The 22,680-nt window shown below is 43.9% G+C and overlaps 1 protein-coding gene across 2 annotated transcripts in view; it reads left to right on the top strand.

Moving 5' to 3' along the window:
* The window catches only part of ME3 (malic enzyme 3), a 175,634-nt gene that overhangs the window by 85,940 nt on the left and 67,014 nt on the right, over positions 1–22,680 (top strand). The gene's annotated exons all lie outside the window — the stretch shown is intronic.

The following is a 22,680-nucleotide window of genomic DNA, read 5'->3' as shown; positions in this document are numbered from 1 at the left end:
AGAATATTATGCTAAGTGAAATAAGTCAGACTGAGAAAGACAAATACCAAATGACCTCATTTATATGTGGAATCTAAAGAACAGAATAAATGAGCAAACAAAACAAAGAGACACAGAGATACAGAGAACAAACTGATGGTTGTTAGATGGGAGGGGGTTTAGGGGATAGGGGAGAAGGTGAAAGGACTAGAAAGTACAAATTGGTTGTCACAAAATAGTCACGGGGATGTGAAATACAGTATGGGGAATATAGTCAATAATGTATAGATTACGTAGGGTGCCAGATGGACACTGGACTTCTCAGGGGATCACTTCATAGACCGTATAGATGCCTGACCACTGCGCTGTACACCTGAAGCTGATGTAGAACAATACTGAATGTCAACTATAATTATATATATATATATACATATATATTCACAGGATGTAAATTAGAACATAGGGAATAGAGTCAATGGTATTGTAACAGCTATATACAATGTCAGAGGGGTAGTAGATTGGGGGAGTTATCACTTTGTCAGGGGTGTAAATGTCTAATCATTATGTTGTTTAGTACACCTGAAACTAATATTAAATAAATTTAATTTAATTTAAAAATGACCATAAAAAATAAAAATAAATGCTTGCTAAAGGCCAGGTACTATCCTAAATCTTTAGATATGTTAACTCATTTAATTATCACAACCCCCAAAAGAGATAGGTACTATCACCATCCCATTTGTAGGTGAGAAAACCGAGGCACAGAGAAATAAGTTGCCCAAGGTCACAGAGCTCATAAGCTATAAAGCCCGGACTCAAAGCCATGCAGTGTGAACCAGAGTGTGGACAGGTAACTACCACACCACGCTTCCTCCTGCAGTTTGGGACTGCACATTCGGTGGGCATTCAGGGCAGTACGTCCTTGCAGCTCCGAATGTTTGATTGCCCAGAGGTCTAAGGTGGGGATTGCCTGATACCATTTCTAGAGCCTCTCCCAGGAGAGAAGGCTGCAGCCAGGTCCTGGGCCCACGGCTGGGTGGGGCTGAGGCAGGCTCAGGCGAACGGAACTGTCCTCTTGGATTCGTAGCTCACACACTTGGTACAGATTTCCTGCATGTGTTTTGCACGAACCCCTCTTCAGATGATTACCCAATTAAGTTATTTGACATGTGACATTTTCAGCTGTTGCTCCAGGTTTTCACTTGGCTGCTTTCCAGGTGTTGATTCCACACCTGCTTGCTCCTGAGGGAAATGAAAGTATGGGCTCCACCCCAGCCCTGAGCTTCATTTGAGGCCTGGCTGAGAATGGCCTTACGGATTACCATCTGAAGGGAGGACAGCTTCAAGGCCAAAACAGAGAGAGCCAGCTCCTTCTCAGTTTCTGAAATGATAAACATTCCTGCCAGGTTCCAGGAACAATGGAGTCCTCTGTGAAAGGGCCTGGCCCCCTGCCAAAACTAATTAGGTCCAGCTGATACTAAAATGGAACCTCTAACACGCTGGGGCTCTGCATCGCTTCACAGCCTGGAGGAAGATACTCGAGTATCTCAGGGCCACTGGAGTATCCCTGGGCAGAGGCGACAGGGCAGGAGGATGTGGGCTCTGAGGAACCTCCTCTGCCCCTTCCTGCCTCTCCCCTGGAACACCCTCTGCAGGGGTCTTCACAGGCCTCGGGTCCTGGCCAGTGTGGCCTGAAGGAATGCCCCCCTGAAGATCAGTGGTGTGTAACTTGGGAGAGATGAAAGCCAGAGCTGAGGCAAGGTGGGAAGCCAGGACGGAACCCAGCTGAGGAGGGCCTGCGGAGAGGAAGAGGTGTGGTGTAGTGTGTTGTCCACTGTGAGCGAATACTCTCCCTGCCCCAGGCCGCCTCCCTCTTGACCAGTCCTGCCTTCCCCATCCTCGTCCCCTGCGGCTCTAAGTGATACGCACATACCTGTGGACCTAACCTTTCCCGGCCTCCGTGGAGCCCGATCTGCATGGATGATGAGTGCTGGGTTGTGGATGGAGGAAGGAGCATAGATTTTAAAGCCAGGCAGGCTTGGCCTTGAATCCCAGCTGCTGATCACTTTTGGCAATTCATTTAGCACCGCCTCAGTCTCCTCATGTGTAAAATGGGACTAATGCCTATTCACGTGGCTGCCTGTGAAGGTTCAGTGAGATTCCCAATGAAAAGAGCCTGGCCCCTTGTGGGTGCTCAGCAGCTGTGACCCGCCTGACCCACCACCCCCAAGATCTGCCGTCTGATTCAGTCTCCTCACCAAAGAGCCTAAACTGTATATCAATGGGGCATCTCAGTCTTCTGAAATGCCGCCAGACTCTGTTGTTTGATTCAGACTTTAAATGATCAGGACTTGTGCTTAACTAGCAAATCCTTTAGCAGATACATGTGAGGACTTAGAAGTTGCGATGAGTTAGAAAGGAAAGGGTGATCTCTGCAGTGCCTTCCAGGCATGGGTCTTCTGTGACTTTCAGGGAGCTGACAACCGGCAGCCCATATTTTCCAGGCCACCCCAGCCTGGCAGTATATTGAAGAGTACCGTCATAATAATATAACAGAACCTTCATCTCCAACTCAACCCTCAGCAAGCCAAACTGTTGAACCCCACTACCAAGTTCCCTCATATCTCATGCACAGGATTAGTGGAGGGGGCTGTGGTGGGAAAGAGTTTCACATGTGCTTTCCTCCCCCCCGCCCAGTTTCCTCCTGAAGCCCCATCGCTGCACAGGACTCACCCCTCTCCCGAGCTGCACACACATCCTATGTCAGTAGTTGGTTAGATAGGAAAAAGCATCAGACAAAAGGTGACCGATCATTTGGGTGAGCATGTGACTCACACAGCCTAGCTCTAAAGATGAGCTGGGCCAGTTGGCGTCATTTTCAGGAATGTGAACTGCGACATGGGAAAAGCTATATGGAAAGAATTTTCCAGTTGGGAAGGGAAATTAAGGCAAAAAGGATGCAATAGTTTAGACTTTATAGTCAGGTCATGGTAGACCGAAGGCAAATCCCAGGTATGAAGGAACAGAAACAAGGAGAAGGAGAAGGAGAAGGAGGAGAAGGAGAAGGAGAAGGAGGAGAAGGAGAAAAAAAAGAAAAAAAGAAGGAACAGATCTGTGCAGAGGCAGAGCAATGACGGTCCCTAGAGCTGCCTCAGTTCATGATAGCATTCCACTCCGATTCCTGTTCACCACTTTACAATAAGTTCTCTTTCTTCTAGGTAACTTAATTTCTGCCTTAGGTAACCAGAAGAGCCAAAATGAAACAGAGTTATGAAATTAGATGAATCAGATTAGTGCCCTGATCCCCGTGTTAATCAGGTGGGGCTAACATAAAGTAAGGCATCTCATTATTTAGCATGCATTAAAATTACCCAAAGGGCTTGTTAAAACACAGATTCAGGAAATCTGGGATGGGGCCAGAGAATTGACGTATCCAACAAGTTCCCCGTGATGTTCATGCTGCTTGCTGGTGCACAAACCCCCCTGAAAACCACTGGATTAAAGGCTGGTGAAAAGTTACTCACTGAAAAGGGAATGGCAACAAAGGAAGAAGACAAACAAAGAAAGAAACAAAAATTCATAGACGCAGACAATAGTTTAGTGGTTACCAGAGGGTAAGGGGGTGGGGGGTGGTGGATGAGGGTAAACGGGGTCAAATATATGGTGATGGAAGGAGAACTGACTTGGGGTGATGAAAAAACAATGTGGTTATAGATGTTGTATTACAGAGTTGTACACCTGAAACCTATGTAACTTTACTAACCATTGGCACCCCAATAAATTTTAATTAAAGAAAAAGGAATAGAGACCATCTGAAGCAAAGTGAAAGAGGAGGTACTGCAAGGTCCCACTGTGCTTTAGTAGAAAGAGCTGGGAGTCATGAGATAGAGGTTTTGGTCCCAGTTTTTGGAGTGTGACCTACAGTCAACCCCTCCCCTTCTCCGGGCGTCAATTTTCTCATCTATAAAATGAGAGGATTTTACTAGGTGATCTCGGAGGCTCCTTCCAACCCTGACTATCTGTAATTTTTGAGCAGATTACAACACTGTGCTATCAATTTGCCTCTGCGATTGTTGACCTTTAAGGGAGGAAAATGCAGATGTAGATGAAAACACATACTTTTTACTCTTCCAAGAAAAAGCTTGGAGGCTTATCTGCAGAAGTGTCACTTTTGCTGAGAGCTCTGACTCACACATGGGCACCTTCCCAGGCAGACCAGCTGGGCAGTCCGCGGTCTGTCAGGGATTGTTGGGTGCCCTGGCTTGAGAACTGATGCTGGAATAGATCTCTAAGGAAGGTAGCACAAGGAGTCCTTCCCACGTGGGAGGTTGTTCGATGTTTGACACGAATGTCACAATGTCACGTGGAGTAAGTTAAATTGTATCTGGATCTCACATCACTGAAATACTTTGGAACAGAGAGATGGAGGAGAGAAAGACATTTATTTCAGGGTCTGAATCACATGGATTTCGATCACTTAGGGGAGAGGTTTATTCCTTTTTAGAGGAAATTTTGAGATTTACAAAAAAAAAAACCTGAGTGAGTCTGTACTTCATTGCATGTGACCTGCCTGGGACTTCAGCATCCAGAAGGAGCACCTCGCCGTGAAGGGAGGACGCAGGACACCTGTCAGCCATCCATGAGTTTGGAGGCTGAGAGTGAAGGTGGGCATGGTTTAGCAGCCCCGTGCAGATGCAAAGATTACATTTTCCTGCTCAACCTGGGAGCAGATGAGCTTTATTAACTAGAACAGGATGTTCTGGGTTTGACTTCCTTTAGTCAAAGGCAGATTTCCCTGGCAATTTAAGCAAACTGATTTTTGTTTCTTTTTTAATCTGACTCTGTCCTTTTCCTCCTTTGTCCCTGATAATCCTAGCCATGGTGATCAAAGGAATAGGTGTAGGAGAATTTCCTTACTGAGAAGGAAATACATACACACAGGCAGGAGATGAGTAGACCTTTCCTCAAATAACCTTGATCTTTCATTAACCTGTAAAATGCACCAAAGCTTGTGTTTGCTCATGCTATATTTAGTCCAGAAAGAGTGGCTTCTTAAGAGATGCTGCAAACAGTGCAAATGTTTTGAAAGGTTCTGGACAAGAAGAGGAGTAAAAAGATCATTGTTGTAGAATCCCTTGAAGAAAAGTGAAGACTGCCTTGCCAGAAAAGAACCCCACCAATTTTCTCAATCTGTTGAGACTTTGCTTCTTGGCAATTGTCATCAGTTTGGCTCAAATAAACTCTTATAAGCTTTTTCTTAGGCTGGATGTTTTTCATCGACAAATATATGGGACCTCTGTGCTATTTTTGCAACTTCTTCTGAGACTATAATTATTTCAAAATAAAAAGCTAAAAACTTTAAAAAAAAAAAGAAAGAACCCCACCATCGGCTGGCCAACCCCTAATTCCATTATTACATTCATGTCCTTATTTTAGTCCATTGCACTTGTAGGAATCTCCTCAAATTTCCCATATGCGTAAACATTGAAATTTTATGTATGAACTGATTTCTTTGAGACTAATCTTAAACCAGCATTTCCCAAGACCACTGGGACTGGGACTTAGGAAGGAAATGGGTTTTGTCTGACGGGGCAGGATGAGAAGGAATCAATCAAGAAGATTCTAAGAAGCTGGAGATGGAAACAAGTTTCAGGCAAGTGCCCCAGTGTGGTGTCAGCGTTGTCCAGAAGGTTCCTGGAGGGGAGCAAGTGGAAAAGCTAAAAGGACAAAAAGTAATGTGGATGGTGGAACATGGACTTCTCCAACTTCACACAGTTTATCATATGAACTCCTCTCTTGGATCACAAGCTTCAGGGGGTGGGGGGGCAGGGAATTCATGATATCCCGTTCTTGTGTACATCTCCAACAGTGCCAAGCATAGTACCAGACAGAGCACTTAAAGACTGTCTTCTGATTAGGTTGCACAAGTCTTAATTAAGCACCATCTTTGTGGTTGGCCACCATAAAGATGTAAAAGGGACAAATGGAATCGATAGTTTACTCGTGCTCCCTGTTCTTGAGGAGTTTACAGCCCAACTGAGGAGAAGAGCAGCTCTAAGATGATATAAGCCAGTTGATAAAGTGTGGTGTGCATTGTCTCATTTACTTTGAAAGTATTGAGGTAATTCATTGTGGTAAGAAATATGTCCACTGAATTGTGTGTTCTTGATCTAAATTCAAGAGACAGATTTTGAAACACATAGGGAACATGGCTCACTACAGTCCCTGGCATAGAAGGATTTGCTGGATGAGTTCCAAGCAAGAGGAGCTGCATAAGCAAGAGTTGTGGCTGGAACAAGCCAAGAATCATAGACTTTCAGCACTGGGAATGAAGAAGACACTGCTGGTTGCCTCTTCCTCCTTCTTAACAAAACCCCTTTTTTGGTTCTTTTAGTTTTTTTAGTTAGTTAGGGGTGTCTTTTTTTTCTGTTTAGTTTTGTTTTTCAATTATCCTTCTTCCCGTAAGTGACCATGTGCTTTGAGAAAGACTTGGCCTTGTCTAGCATCAAGCAGTAAGTCCTAATTAATCCCAGCCAATCATAGTGTCCTCCTGCCAGTGACAATTCTGGCCAAAGAGATTGTGAGGCTAATCTGCCAGAGGACTTCAGGGAACGTTTTCCTCATCATGAGAAAGCTCCTTCTTCTTCCTTGGACATTGTCATGTCTGCCTGGGATGCCTGGAACTGTAACAATCATCCTACAGTCATGAGGAAAACAGCTCTAGGAACAAAATACTAAGGATGATAATGTGGGGAACCTGTGTTTTTGGTGACATTGTTGAGCCACTAAATAAACAAATCCTGGAGCCGCCTTCCCCCGGACTTCTTGTTTTATCAAATAAATTTCTTTCCTGCCGGCTGAGTCAAAGTTTTCTGTTACGGCAGCTGAAAGCAATTCCCCTTCCTGATGGGATGCTTGAATCACCTCTGTCATAAACAGTAATTCACATTTATTTATTCAGGAGCTTCCAGTGTACCAGGCACTCTTTAAGGCTCTACTCTTTCAGGCCCCTCAACATCTCTTTGTGGTATGTAATATTGCTAGGCACATTTCCACGAAAAGGAAACTGAGGCAATTAGCGTTAAAGTGACCTGACAAAGGTTACACATCTAGCACATGGTAGAGCCACCATTCAAACCCAGGTTCCAGAGTGTACACCTCACAGCTGCCTGTCATGTCCTTTCTGAGCCTCTTCTCTGGTGACTGAGCATCTCCAAGATGGAGGACTCACCACGCTGTCCTCCTAAGGCATGTGCAGGGTGTGTGATGAGACGAGGTGGGGATGGTGAGGCCAGGTGAGGCATTTAGGGTGCATAAGTCAGGGACCATGGTTCATTTCTGAGAGCGAGTCTGTCACAAAAGCATTTTCCAAGGAGGATAATTCGCAGAGGACTAAAGAGAAGGGATCCCAGGGAGCTGTTGTATTAACTAAAGCACAAGGAGAGAAGAGCCTGAGAGGGTCCTACGTGTGGAGATGAAAAGTGCAAACACAGGACGCTGAGAAAGAGGAGTGTGCAGTAGATGGACACACGTTAGATGTGAAGGTGAAAATGAGGAAGAACTGTCAGATTTGAACGGTGTCGTGGTGAAACGACAGTCGTGGAAAGTTGTGCTTGGACTCCAAAAATGGACCAGTGACCTGGATTAGAACAACAATTACCACCACTTCCTGTCATTAAGTGGCCAATACCGTGATAGCCATGTTTCCTTTATTATCTTTAAGTCTTACAACAGCCCTGAGAAATCGGAATGTCTTCTCGTCCCCATGTCAGAGGAGCGGTTCAGAGGTGAAGGGGACTGACCTAGAGTCACCTGGCAAGGGAAGTGGCAAGATTCGAACGCGAGTCTGCCCTGTTCCAAAGCCTCTCCCTCCTTCCACATTGGAACTCCCTCGAATCCTGCACTACTGAAACTCAGCATCATTTTGAATCATGTGTTCCCAAATATTGACCTCCAAAGCCACCACAACAATATAAACAGGTTCCTTAGACAACGAAGTTAACAACAGATAGAGTACGAGTCACCTGTGTATCCATCTCAGCTTCAGTGCCCTGCGGAGAGGTAGGGAGAAGTGGGGCTGTGAGCTGCCTTGCCACATCAGGGTGCCCGGATTGAGAGTCTCAGGAACAGAGCCAGGGCTTGCACCTTGGCAGGTCCTTCCCATCTGCACAGGCAGAGTCTTTTGGGTATGTACCAAGGATGTGCCAAGTATTTCATGGCTCCTGCTCCCATGATACGCTCTTGATTTGGTGTCCAGATATTTAATGTCCTCCAATTTTAAAAGCACCCTGCATAGCCAAAACTCCTAGACAACTCCCCTCACTGAGTTCCAAGACAGACTGAGATTTGACTCCTCAGAGGACTTTGAAAACAGTCACAGGCCCCTTAGATAGGACCCTATCTAAGCACCCTGTCTGTGAAGAGATGGAATTAATTAGCTCTCAAGAGATCCTCAAGCTTTGCATTTCTGTAGTTGTGCTGCCTCTGTTTGCAGCATACAATCACAGGGTCATGGAGTTATAAATCAACCAGCTCAAACTGAGGTCAAGAAGGGACCTGACCCTCCTCACCAGGGATACAAGTCAGTGGAAGTGGCAAGACTAGAACTCAGGTCTCTTGTCTCTTTACTCCCACGGTGCAGAGAGATAGGTATTCCCCTGCCACTTTAATTGAACTTAATTCATAATTATTATGGCACTTTGAAGTTTTAGAGTGAATTCAAATACAATCCTGACAACTGCTCTGTGAAACAGAGGGCAGCCCCTTTCACATGAGGAAATGGAGGATTCCAGAGGTTAAGTGACTCCCTAAGTCTGTACAAATAGTAAGAGATAGAACTGGACCTAGAATTTGGTGCTTTCTATTTGTCATCCAGAATGCTATTTACTGCTGGACTGTAAGCTTTTAGTGGGCATGAATCGTATTTGTTTAGCTTGCCATTGGATACCCATAATCCAGCACAGAGTCTGGCGTATTGTTCTTGTTAGATGGAAGGAAGATGGACGAAAGAAGAATAGGATCAGTGAATAGACAGAAGAAACTTGGAGTCCTATTTTCCTGAGGACTTCTAATAGAATCTTTGAGGAGTGTGGTTCTATTACTACTGGCTACTTAACAACTAAGAGTTTTAACTCTATAACTTTAAGATGCATTATGTCTTTAAAAAAATTTTTAATGGTAATGTAAAAAGTGGTTTGATTCCTTTAAGAATCTTCACCAGGAAGATGTGACAGGACCTGGGACATAGCAGGCACTTAATAAGTGTTTCTGGAATTATTTTAAGAGCCAGGCTGGAGAGAGAAAGTAATTGCAAAGAGTTTCTATGTTACTGCGATAGTTAAAGAACAGACTTTATCCATTATTTGCAAAGTAGCTTTATTCCCAATTCCAGACTTATCAATTGGGAAGAAATCAATAGCTAGAGTGGAATGAGATCATGACCTGCCTTTCCAGAGTCCTTGGTTCCGAAGGTTAATAACAATGTTGACTCCTCCTCACCAATGAGGTTCGACAGGTTGCCTTTTCCTGTCTGTGCAGGAGGGACCCTGTGTGGGCCATTTGGTGCTTCTCATGTGCAGCCAAGTGGAGAGACATAGATGCGAAGTTGTCATGGTAACTTTTTTACCAATTGGAAGAACAGATGAAGCTAGAATGTTGAACCTCTTTGAAGCATACGGGGGTGGAAGTGGGGGTCATCAGTACTGAGGAGCAGAGAAACCTCTCTGTAGACAAAGATGGTGCAAGACATTTAAATTCAAATAATGGTAGAACAAAATCAGGTAAGGTGCTGGCTAGAATAATACATACGTAGCTAATTCAATTATTTTGATTATTAAACTGGGAGGGCAGTGTTTGAGAGTCAACCTCTACCTAGGCCAGTGGTTTTAAACGTTCCTAAGTTTACTTATTCAAAAGTACAGACTCTAGCTCTCTTTCCCAAGAGTCTGATTCACGGGGTCAAGAGTGAGCCCAAGATTCTCCACTTTAAAACTACCCGTAGCGGATTCTCCTTCAAGAAGCTGATGAACTACCCTGGTGGCACATGGCCCATATTTTCATAAACTCTCCTGTGGGTAAGCATGAAGCCTCAGAAATCAAACTCAAGCGGGAGCAGACTCAACTGTTCTCACTTAATGAAAAAACAGGAGAAATTAAGGCCATTTTCTACTTAGTCCTACTTTAAATCTAAAAAAAAACACAAAAAACAGTGTTTCATTAGTCAGTGATTGATAACAGCTGAGTTTCCAAAATCATGTTGCTTGAGTTCACACATTGTACTTCCTTTTAAGCTTACATTTTACCAAATGCTCTACTAATTGACAGAAACCAGCAGTTGTGCACTTTGCTGGCTGCCCTTTCCCCACTTACCCAAATAACAGACTCCTACTTTTCCTTTAAAATCCATCCCAAATGTCTTCATCTCTTGCCATCTTCTTAGTCTCTGTCCTCCCGCTCTTGCTTGCAGAATATTTTGCTCCCTCTTCTATGTCTGTCTACAGTGGTCTCTGCTAATATCCTCTCATAGAATTTAGCATTATAATCCAGTAGTTACTTACAGATCTACTCCATCACTCTCCGCCCATTCAGACAGAGAGCTTATCAGACAGTGTGTCTTATTCATCTTTGTCTATTTGTCCTTTCCCTTTCTTTAACTACTAGTATGGCATTTGCCATATACCAGGATGAATGCATGCATGCATGCACGTAAGCCCCATAAGGGCAGTGATTGTTGTCTGTTCACTGAAATAATTATCCCAAGTGCTAGAACAGTGCCCATTACATAGAGCGGTCTAACAAATAATTGCTGAAATAATTCACGAATGAGTGCTTTAGCATACATAAGCCAATAGAACAGAAAGACTGGACCTGTTATGTTTCTCAGCATAACAGTAAAAATGTTTCATAGTAGCCCCCACATTATCCCTGTCTCCTGAACAGATTAAGAGTGAGATCCTTATTTGATATTTCTGTCATCTAATGGTTTGGGGGTTAGCACTATAGACCCAACGTATTCTAATAGAAAAAAAGCAGTAATATTGCAAGCATGGTAGCTCATACATACCTAATTCAGATCAAGTCAACTTTTTTTTAGCCTTATTCATTACACTCGACTAATAGTAAGCCTGGGATGCAAAGTATTCTTTTGGATAGTTTACGTGGAATAATAATAAAAATATCTTCAACATACTGAGCACTTACTAAATGTGCCAGGCATTGTATTAATAGCTTTCCATGTATTACCTCATCACATACAACTTTTTAGAAACGTTTTATTATCCCTGTTTTATAGATGAGGAAACTGAGGTTCAATTGTATCATTTGCCAAGGTCACTGAGCTACTAATCAGAAGACCTGAGAGCTGAGTCTAAGTCTGTCTGAGCCCCTGCTCTTGAGTTTCACGATAACACGGGTATTTTGATTTGAACGGGTCCATTGTGACTTATTTCTGACCAAAGAAGCACACATCTTTTCCCAATCACTTCAGAGCAAATACTTTCTTGGCCTTGAACATTCTTGATCTTGAGTTTTCTGAAATTTCTTCCTTTAAAGAGATTTAGTTTGGAGGCTACACTGAGTCAAAATGACAAATTAAGTAAAGTGTGCCCTGCCTCCTTGCTTAATTATACCTGATGAGTGGCCCTTTCAGACTTTTGGTTCTAGACACTTAGGTGTCTCTTACATTTTCTTCCAGTGATCAGAGTCTCTAAGATTTACACGTATGTTTTCCGTGTGAACTTTTGTCCTCTTTGAAAACTGCATTCTGTTCTCCTTTATTAAATTCCAGCTTTCATGACTAATATGCGATGATAAGCTCCAGAAATGTTTATATGATAAATTAAAGTGGGCAGAGTCTTCCACTTACAAATTGCTTCAAGATAGGACTCAGATGCCTGCCCGTAGAATTGTCTCATAAATGTTAGTATAAAATGGATTCAAGCTTTTACAATTTCAGCTTGGCCTTGGCTTAGGGGCCTATTGTTTCGGGGCCTCTTGATAGCGTTCTTAGCTCCTAGCCTATTTCTCAGACCAAGGCCCTGAGATTTATGACGCAGTGGAAAAAAAATCGATGTGACAACTTCTCAAACCTGCTTCAAGAAAGTAAACAGGATGTTTTTCTGTCTCGATCTTGCACGTACCTGTAAACAAGCAACTTGTTGGCAGGGCCTCTGAGTCAGGGGCACAGTGATTTCAGACTGTCAGATTTCATGATTATTTGCTTTGGATGTTTCAGAAGTTCATGTTAGAACAGAGCCACGTTCCAAAAACGCATTGCCCAGAGATCCAGATTAACTAGAGGCCTTCTAGACAGCAGGAAGGTGTTTATTTATTTTATAAAGTGGAGGCATGTGTGGGTCTGTGCCATGTTCACAGCCATAAAAGAAAGTGAAGAGTGTTAAGTGTGACTTCTCAGGGAAAAGGGGGCCTAAAGCCTCTATGATTATTATTTTTGGAGGAGTAAATATTTCAGTAGAAAAAGAAACTCCTTTGTACCAACCCTCTCTAAGTTTTCTTGGCACATTTTAATATTTTCAAGTAACAGCTGAAACCACAGCTGAAACCCTGCTCTAATTGAAAGCATCTGGGAGTTGCAAAATTAGAATTTTCAGATTCTGAAGTGATTTGCTGTTTGGACAAAGGTGTCCATTTCAGCTGAAATTTCCAACTATTGGGCTTTTTTTTTTTTTCTTGTGACAATAAATTGTTCAGTCAGCTAATGACGTGATGGAGACACAGGGTACCCTACATCAGCTTTTCCACGTATGCATGCTTTTTTAATGAAAACTACACTTTCTTCTTCAGCTTTTTGTACACCTTATCATGATCCTCCTTATCCAAAGAGAACAGATGAAGAAATTCCCCCAACCCTTGGAATTCGACTCGAAGAATTTTCTCCTGCCAAAAAGCATCTCATAATCAAAGACACTAGAGTGATACATGATATTTGCAAATTCCAATAAGAAGAAAATACTAACGACAATTAGAAACCCATTCCAGTTTCTCTCTATGTTAATAGAAGCCTATCTTCCACAGGGCTTGGTGTTTTACCAATATCCCCTGAAATTTCCACAAGAGAGACAGGAAGGCACAGTGGCTTCTTACCTGATGCCTGACCTCATGGGTATTATCTCATCTCACTGAGCCTCAGACCTCTCAGGTGTAAATGGGAATGATACCTGCCTCCCAGACTCATGGCGATGAGTAAACGGTGCAGCAGTTGTAAAATGTTCCCAAGGAGAGCTGTCACAGTCTGTTTGGGTTGCTATAACAAAATTCCACAGACTGGATGGCTTATAAACAACAGAAATTTATTTCTCACAATTATGGAGGCTGGACGTCTGAGGCTAGGGCACAGGCACGGTCGGGTGAGAGCTCTCTTCTGGGGGGGCAGATTTCTTGTTGCATCTTCACATGGCAGAAGGGGCTCAGGTTCTCTCTAGGGCCTTTTTTATAAGGGCACTAATCTCATTCATGAGGGCTCCACCCTCATGCCCTAATCACTTCCCAAAGGCCTCACTTCCTAATACTAGCACACTGGGCGTTACGATTTCAACATATGAGTTTAGGACATGTTCATACTATAGTAAGAGCTAAATAAATATTGTCTTCTTTCTTTCCTACTTTGTATATATGGTAACTGAGATAACAATGACATCACTTACCTGAGACCAAAGATCAGGCCTTCAGGGAGCCCAGAAGAGGCCTGAGCTTTGTGGCCTAATACCTGCAAGTCCCTGTCCTTTGCCTGAGTTCAGCACCAATTCTGCAGAGTTTGGCACAGAGTATGTTGTAGACTGTTCCAAAAAGTCATAGAGAGGAAAAGACTGTGGGTGATAGAAGCCACTTCACAGATGCTTTGTGTTGTCAGTAGGATCAACATTAATGACAATACATGAAAAGGATTCCAAATGATGCCACCAGAAAGATGAGCTTGACTTTCCATAGTAGGCATCCAAAAAGTGTTTGAAATATTGAATTTAATAGACTGGACTTACAGATCAGTGAATTTTTGAGAGTGGAAAGGAAAACAAATATTAATTATATCAAGAGGCGGGTGAACCAGAAAATGTGGTCACCCCATCAGACATTCTGTGTCTCTTGGAGGTGAACCAACATTCATTCCTTTGGCAAATATTTCTTAGGTTTTAACTTAAGGTTTATCATGAGGCCTCTTTGTGATTGACACTGCATTATTTTATTTAATACTCACGCCAACATAGTGAGATGGATTTAATTATTAAATTAATTGATGAGGGTAATGGGGATCCAATATATGGTGATGGAAAGAGAACTGACTCTGGGTGGTGAACACACAATGTGATATAGATGATGTATTACAGAATTATATACCTGAAACCTGTATAACTTTACTAACAATTGTCACCCCAATAAACTTTAATTTAAAAACAATATATAAAATAAATAAAAAATTAATTGTTAATTAGAGTTCCATTTTAGTAATAAGCAACTGAGACTCAGTGCGGTTAAATAATTTGTGAATAAGGGTTAGCTCTGGGATTTCAATCCCGATCTGTCTAGCTCTAAATTCATGCTCTTGCAACTACTCCATAGCTGCCTGCAGGTCTTGCTAAATTATGTCATAGAATCATAGATTTTTTTAGAGGTTATCTGATCTACCTTCTATATTTTTCAGATGGGGAAACAGGTTCAACGAGGTCTGGTAACTTTCCCAAATCACACCGCTAGATATAGTAGTGGTAACATTTCTACTGCCCTTGTCCTAACTACTCCATTCCCACATTCAAAGAAAGAGAAAGGAATAGACCATCTGTTCAGAAATCCCTTTCTTCTGTGGATACGATGTTTATAAGACTGTATCAGGGACCCATGGAAATCAATCAATGGAAGTGGAGGATATGCTCCCTGCCCTTCTGATGCTTCAAGTCTTTTTGGGGAGCATCATCCCCCAGAAGCAAGAGGGAAGGAGAGTGGAAGGGGAGAGCCAAAAGGCCTTAGAACAGGGGTTCCAGACCCGGTCTGAACATTCCCACTCTGCCGTTTAGCCATCCTGGGCCTGCATTTCTGTGGTTCGCCCCGCCCTCCAACAATGTTTCTGTTATACCCAATTGTACTCTGATTCTTCCCAGGCTACCTAGATCTGAAAACCCCACTGGATCAGAGGTAAAGTTACTTCATCCTTGTTTCCCGTGTGCCCAGAATGGTGCCTGGCACAAAGCAGGATATACGAAGTCCACGCAGGGGGCAGGGCAGTGGTTCACCTCAAACAGGAGAAATCCAGGACGCCCAGCCCACTCTGAGGTCCACTGATAGAGTCACGTGGACAGAGCTTTATGCCTCATGCCAAAGACAGGAAAACTCCACATCACTTGTTATCTGGGAGGGTCAAAAGGAAAAGGGCCTCCACGGGGCGGGGAGGGGGCCCATACCCACCTCAGAGGGAGGCAGAATGCAAACAGGATGGGCTGTGTAAGGTACAGAATATTAACTGTGGTTGTGCAGTGGGTTAAAATAATCAAAAGGTTCCTCAAGACAGAAAACAATACCAAAGAAGGAGTGAGTGACCTGCCACTAACATGTTCCCCACTTTAGTCACACTCCCTTAAGGACTGCACAGAAACCTGGAAGATGGTGATTTTTAAATTCCTCCCAGGCCTGGACAGTTGCTTGCTTCAGCCTTTGCCTCTGCCTCACCAGGTGCTGGGCTGCGAGGCCCTTGGACTTCTCAGACCTACTTTCTCCTGCTGTTATTGACTCCAGGTTGAGGGATGGAAGTGGGGGGAGGGAGAGAGGTTGCTGCGGGGCTTTAAAAATAGCCTCTTGCGGGTTTTCAGAGGATAGGTTCCCTTTGGGTCAAAAATGTGAGGAATGGTGGTGGTTTCGTGGCAACAGTGAGCCTTTGTTTCAGAGTTGAAAGTGCACATCCCTCCTCCTGAGCCGGCTGCAGTGGTTTGCCTAATGTCACTGACCCTGTTTTAATTAAGTCCTCCTTTTTTGTTGGACTTGGTGCCAAGAAGCCTAAATGAATGTTGTCTATTTGAGTGAGTTTTGTTAGTTGTGTTTTTTTTTTTTTCTTCTCCAGTTCTAGTTTGGAAAACTTCTAAGGGTCACTCCTCTGCAGGCCGAGATAAGGGTTAAGAGTCTTTTTCTCAAGAAATAGCTCCTAAGTGAACATTATCTCTGTTTCTCTTTTTCTCTCATGTAACTGAATTCTAAAATTCAAGAGGATTTTTCTGGCTCCTGATGGAAACCGGAGATAATGATGTAATTTGCAGGCCTTTGTTGGATGGAGGAAACTTCACCTGCACTCACCCTTATAAAATTCCAACAGACAGAGTTTTTAGAAATGTACAGAGAAGGAATTGTGATGACTACACTGTTCATGGCCACTGCACAAAAAGTAGATCGCTGGTATATTGGCTTCCTCGGGCGGCTGTCACGCGATCCCACACGCTGGGTGGCTTAAAACAACAGAAATGTATTGATTCAGTTCTGAAGGCTAGAAGTCTGAAATCAAGGTGTGGATAGGGTCGCGCTTTTCTCCAAAATCTGTCCGGGAAAATCCTCCCTCGCCTCTTCCAGCTGTGTTGTCTGCTGGCAATCCTTGACCTTCTTTGGCTCATAGAGGCATCGCTCCAATCTGCCTCCATCATCACGAGGCAGTCTTTTCCCTTTGCATCTCTGTCTTCACCTCTCTTATAAGGACACCAGTCATATTGGATTAGGGCCCACCCCAATGAGCTCATCTTAACTTGATTACGGCTGTAAAGACTGTATGTCCAAATAAGGTCACAAGCACCTGGCATTAGGATTTCAATATATCTTGGGGGGAAGAGGGGGTACCATTCAACCCATAACTGTTGGCTTAGAATTTTCTCTCACCCAGAAAATATTTGGATATGTTATCACTCCATAGCATAAGTAACCAATATCAGCTACCACTTAGGGAGCATTTACCATATGCCACGTTCCTGATAGATATTATTTTATTGCATCCTCTCATAGAAGCACCTTGAGGTAGGCTTTATTGTATGTCCAATTTGTAACTGAGACAATAAAGGTCCAGATCTGTCTTATTTCAGCAGCCACGTTCTGGACCACTCAGCGTACCCAACACATACATTACGTGTGGCGTGCCTGTTGTGTGCTTGGCACTATGCTAGGCCCTGGGGTCCCGGCAGTGAATAAGACAGATGTTGTCCTGCCCTCATAGAGCATACATTCTAGTGGGAGGAGATTTGCATTAGAGAAACCATGTCTTAAATAACAGTTACTAATTCTCAGTGCCATAGCACCGTTTCCAGTCAGGATTATTTTCTTCCCCTGTCTGAGATCTGTTGTAGGAACAATGACTGATGAGATGAAGAGTAGAAGGAAGACCCTCAAAGGAGGACCGTCCCCTCTGCTTTAACCAGAGCTCCAAAATTTTGTTAGGCATCTCAGGAAGATTTTGTTGACCAGAGTATACTACAACTACATTACGTGGAGGAACCACTGTGAAATCTCAAGGCTTAAAACAAAGTTGATTCAGTACTCTGCATCATGTCCCTTTTGGGTCACTGGGGGCTGTACTCTGTAAAGTCACGTCGTCTGGAACTGTACAGGTGATGGGGACAAAGGAAAAAGAGAAGATAGTGAATCACACACTTAAACACTTCCTCCCCAAAGTGTCACGTCAGCTCTGTTCCAGGATGAACAACCCATAAAAAAACAAGCAAACAAACAACAACAAAAAAACACGACTTTCTGGCCCAAATGAGTTAAGTATGTGGTGATAGGATAGAGGAGGTGCTGGATGCAGGTTTTGTGGAACATGAATCTATTCCTCCCTTCTCCCCAAAGCTCCACACAGGAGGTAGGCACCCCACATCTCTGCCACCCCTGTTCTACTGTGGTCAGTGGGCCCTAATGACCACACATCAGCTCGGAGAGACCTGTGTTCCATCTAGAAACTGAAGTAGGAAAGTCCAAACTTATAAAAGCCGTAAATCAGGGGACAGTGATTTATGTTCCAAAAAAAAAAATTCTCTGCAGATTCCCTGTAAACAGCAACCACCCAAGTATACGTACAATATAATTTTAGGTATAGCTACTTTATTTACTTGCAACTTTTCAGGAATATGCTGTACGTTATATAAAACAGGGGTCTATATTCCTTGAAGCCCTGGATTCCATAGGTTGACAGTTTACCATATTCACTATATATTTTTTTCTTCCCTCTAGTTCTAAAACGGTTTCCCTGAAGTAAACAGGAACAACTCGGGGGAAGTAATCAGTCACTAAAATTATTTTTGCTCTTTTCCTGTTCTAGTTAGTGGCTATTAACAGTGAGAGATCCCACGAATGCCTCTGCCATCGGTGCCCAGCTCCCAGCTCCAGGAGCGGTGAAGGACGGTCTGTTCTAATTACTCGGAGGAGTTATTAGCCTTGACAAATGCTGTGGTTATTGTAGCTCCCGGCAGGATGTTCAGTGCCTTGGGATTCCCGGGGGCAGCCTATAATTCACTCAAAAGCTGGAAGTGTTTCTACATCTCAGTGGAGCCAGGCCCAGGTCTTCCTGGAGCATGCCACCTTCCTGCCTTCCTTTGTATCCCAGAGTGGGATAACATCCACCAGCTGTTGAAGGCAGTGCCTCCCAGGGCATCATTCACGCTGAGACAAGATTGAAACAGACCCTGCTGTGGAATACAGACAGCTCCTTGGCACCTAAATTACTACCCAATCCATCCGTAAAGAGCCGCCACAGGAAACCAGAGAGAGGAGCGTGCTCTTGGAGAGCCTCACTTTACCACCTCCTCTCATCCGTCCCACTTTAGACAAGGTTAGACAGCTACTAGTAAGATTCACCTGTCTCCAGGGCTTTCACAAGGTGTAGAGTTTTCGCGAACTTGCCTTGTTTGATCCTCACAGTTGCTGCATAATAGAGAAGGAGCCAGTGCTCCCATTTTACGGATGAGACAACTAAAGCACAGAGAGGTGAAGTTACACACCTGAAAGGGCCACATTTCTGGGATCCAAGAGACCTGTGTTTGAATCTCATTTCTACCTTTACATCTCTACCTCTTAATCACACTTATGGAATGAGGTGATACCCACTTGCTAGCGAGATAATGTGCATAAAGGGTCTGTGGAACACAGACTCCAAAACGCCTACTGGATGGACGGACGGATGGATGGATAGATAGATGGAACAATGAATGGAAAAATGATTTAATGAATAAATGAATATTGCCCTTTTGTGACTTGTTTTCCTTTTCAGGCTACCCTTGATCCTGCTCTCATTGAATATTAGCTCTTGCAGGGAACATGGAAATTTTTCAGTCCCAACTATACATCACCAAAGATCCTTTCATTTTGCCCTCACTCATGACCCACATAATGAAAGATTTTCTACCAAACTTTATGACTGCCTTCCTGTTTCACCAAAAGCACATATAACTGTCAGCAATGGCTCCTGACAACCATGCACATTGACTTCGTATAATCCTTGTTGAAATATGAATTAGTAAGTAGCTACTAACATGTACTGCGCACTTCCTCTGAGCCTGGCACCTCACTGAGCGTTTCGCCAGCGTTTGTACCCAGGTGGTATGACTCCAGAGCTTGCACTCTTAACCACTACACCAACGCAGCAGCACTAAAAGCTCCCATTTGGTGGGGGCCAGCAGGCAAGGTAGTAAACTCTTTAAATATGCATTATCTTTCTTAATCCTCATAACAAAGGCAGGAAGCAGCTGGTGCCTGAGTTCTGCATTTTACAAATGAGATACTGAAGCTTGAGGAAGGGACGTAACTCGTCTATAGCCAGGTAGCTGGTGAGTAGCAGAGGCTTTGAGCCAGGGTGTTGTGGGTGCACAGTTGAGACATTTAACCTCCAGCCTGTGCTATGTTTCATCTGCTGTCTCTCTAAACATTCACTTGAGATGCTTGCAGCCCCACCGCTTTCAGTGTTTTGTATTACTGGAAGTCACTTGACTATCCCTCTTCCAGGCTCAGAAATTCCCGTGGGTGGGAGGTCTCGGGGAGCACGTTTTGAGGCACCCAGAAGCCACTAAGAAGGAATGCAGAGGAGGGGGTGTCAGTGTTTCTTACTTGATCAGAACCTCATGGAAGCAGAGACAAAAGTCACCCTATCACCAGGTACTGCTGCAAGAAACAGTGTCACCTGAGTGAAAAGTGGCTAAACCTGAAAATAGGCTGCTGAAGGAATTTTTAAAAGGTTTTCATCCTGACAGTATCTTCTTTCTGAGTTGGTCTAGATGCAGTTCTGCCAGGAAATGGGTGAATGGGCAAAGAGAATCCTGCTGGAACGTGTAACCCACAGGTTTAGCATCATAATCCCTCACTCTGCACATTTTACTTCCTTACCAATATGCATCAAAGAAAACTTTTTCTTTAGTGGCCCCAAGGTACATCTCTGTTTGGCACATTTCACTGCTCACCTCTAGCTGTTTGTGGGGAACCGGATCCCTGGAGAGAACAGGCAGTCTGGGTCAGTGGACAGAGCATTGGACTCAGCACCCTGGATCAAGCAGGTTCTGGTGCTTATGAGCTGTGTGACCTCAGACAGGTCACTTCACTTCTCTGGGCTTCAGTGTTCTTGTGTATAAAATGAGGTCTTTGGACTAGATATTTCAAAATCCCCATCCAGGACAACACTTTTGGGATCGTGGATAGCTGCAATTTAGATAATAGATGGAAAAGCACTTTGAGAAGTGATTAAAATTTCAAATACATTTCAAAAGTGTTAATTTTGCAGCATGATCTCTGCAGAGAGTGAAATTATACATGCAAAAAGAGAGAGAAAAAAGGGTCTTTCGAAATAGTGGTAGCTCAAATTAAATGTGAAAATATTCATCTTAAACCTCCCTCCTCTCTCTCCTTATCTTCAACAAAGAGGGCCTATTTTAATGCATCAGATAATTTCTGTAATCATCCTTTTCCTTTGTTTAGAATTAACCACACCGGAGCTTTGCTAAGGTCTAAAATAGTGCCTGAGTCTTACTCCTTAACACGTGAGCTTTTTGCTATGTATTGTCAAACCTCTGTCTGGTCAGGGGAATGTCGAGAACCGTGGTTGTTTGGGGAAGGACTTTTCCAAAACAGAGCAGGGTTAGGAGCTTCAAGAGTCTGGGAATGCGTCATTGGGACTAATTACTGTGGATAAATGACTTCCCCAAGGTCACTTGGTGAGTCATCGGTGAGCCTGGGGCTGGGACCCTCCAGCACATCGTTCCATGTGAGTAACTCTGGACGACCTGGAAGGAAATTACTTGTGGATATTAGAGCTGCAGCTGTGGAAAAAAATAGAAATTGCCGAAGATACACCTCTAACAAGACCTCTTCAGGCCGTGCCAGGGAGCAGCAGCTGGTTTGGAGGTAGAGAAGGTTGCTTCTTTAAAAAGTTCTAGGCTTATAAGCTCAGCTTGTCCCGTGTACTCTTCTACTGCCATCAAGGCAAGTACCCCTATTTAAACGTTCAGGATGCACACATGTGACTGATTTTCTCATCCTGGGCAGCCCTTGAAGTTCATTACTCCCAACACAGCGTGATTTTCCAAGCTCAAATTGCCTAGACAAGTTCCAAGGAGCCAGCTCTATGCTTAGATTTTTTAGGGGTGAATACGGTAAGACTGACTTCAAGAACATCGCTCATTCTACTGTATGGAAAATAGATTGGGGAGAGACAAGAGGGGCTGTCACAGAGTTATTGTGGCACTTTGGGGAAGAGATATCAGGAGCCTGGACCAGGGAGGTGGTGTTACAGACGAAAGAAGTGTATGAACCCAGAGCTATTTAGAAAGTAGGATTCAAGCATGAGGCAATGGGTTGTATAAAAGGGGAGAGGAAAATGTGAAGGGTGATTCCAGTGGTTTGGGATTGTTAAACGAGATGTATGGGGAAGGGGGTATAATATTTACTGAGAAAGGGAGCAAGGGAATAGAATCAGATTTGTTTTAGGTCTTTGTTCGTCTTGTGTTGGACTCACAGTGGTGGGTTAAAACGTAAATTCAGTTTTGGACGTGTTGAGTTCGAAGTGCCTTCAAAGAAATGGATACTCGCTGTCCTCTGCACCACCAGCCCCTGCCCTGCCCCTCCAGCCCAGGTACCCCGATTCTCTCGTCCCTGATCCTAGGGCAGAAGACTCAGGTCCACGTACACGGTCTAAACCTTAAAAATTCTGAATCCAGCTAATCAATTGTTAAGTAAAATATGTTCTCGCCTCCTGTCTTTACAACTATACCTTCAGATGGTCAGGAAGGCCAGGTTTGAATTTCAAATTTTCGGACTCTGGTGGTGCAGAGAAAACTGGCTCACCACTGGCCCACCGCTCTTCCCACCCCCACTGCAAGAGGCCTCAGGTACATGTATCTGGACTCTCCAAGCCACATGTCCAAGTCCCAGTTGTAGCCCTGGGCATACGGGTGCACCTATCACAGCGTGGTCTGCACTCAGAAGGAAAGACCCAGAGAAAGGCCCTGAAAGCAGCATTGGAGGCCAGTCAGCCAGAGAATTCTGGGGTCCTATGTGACTGCTGGGAGCGTGCGAGCTCTGGTGAGCACAGGTTCCAGGTGTGCTCATCCCTCGACACCGTGGACTCCTTGCCCTGCAGAGAGGAGAAATGGGAGAGGAACAGGGCCCTCTTAACTGTTGGGGCTTCAGGCAGGGACCCCTCCTGCCCAGGCCTATGGGCAACATTAAGGGACAATGATACACAGTATC

Source organism: Rhinolophus hipposideros, assembly GCF_964194185.1.
Source record: "Rhinolophus hipposideros genome assembly, chromosome: 10".
NCBI classification, from domain to species: domain Eukaryota; kingdom Metazoa; phylum Chordata; class Mammalia; order Chiroptera; family Rhinolophidae; genus Rhinolophus; species Rhinolophus hipposideros.
This window is presented reverse-complemented; position numbering and strand designations above follow the sequence as displayed.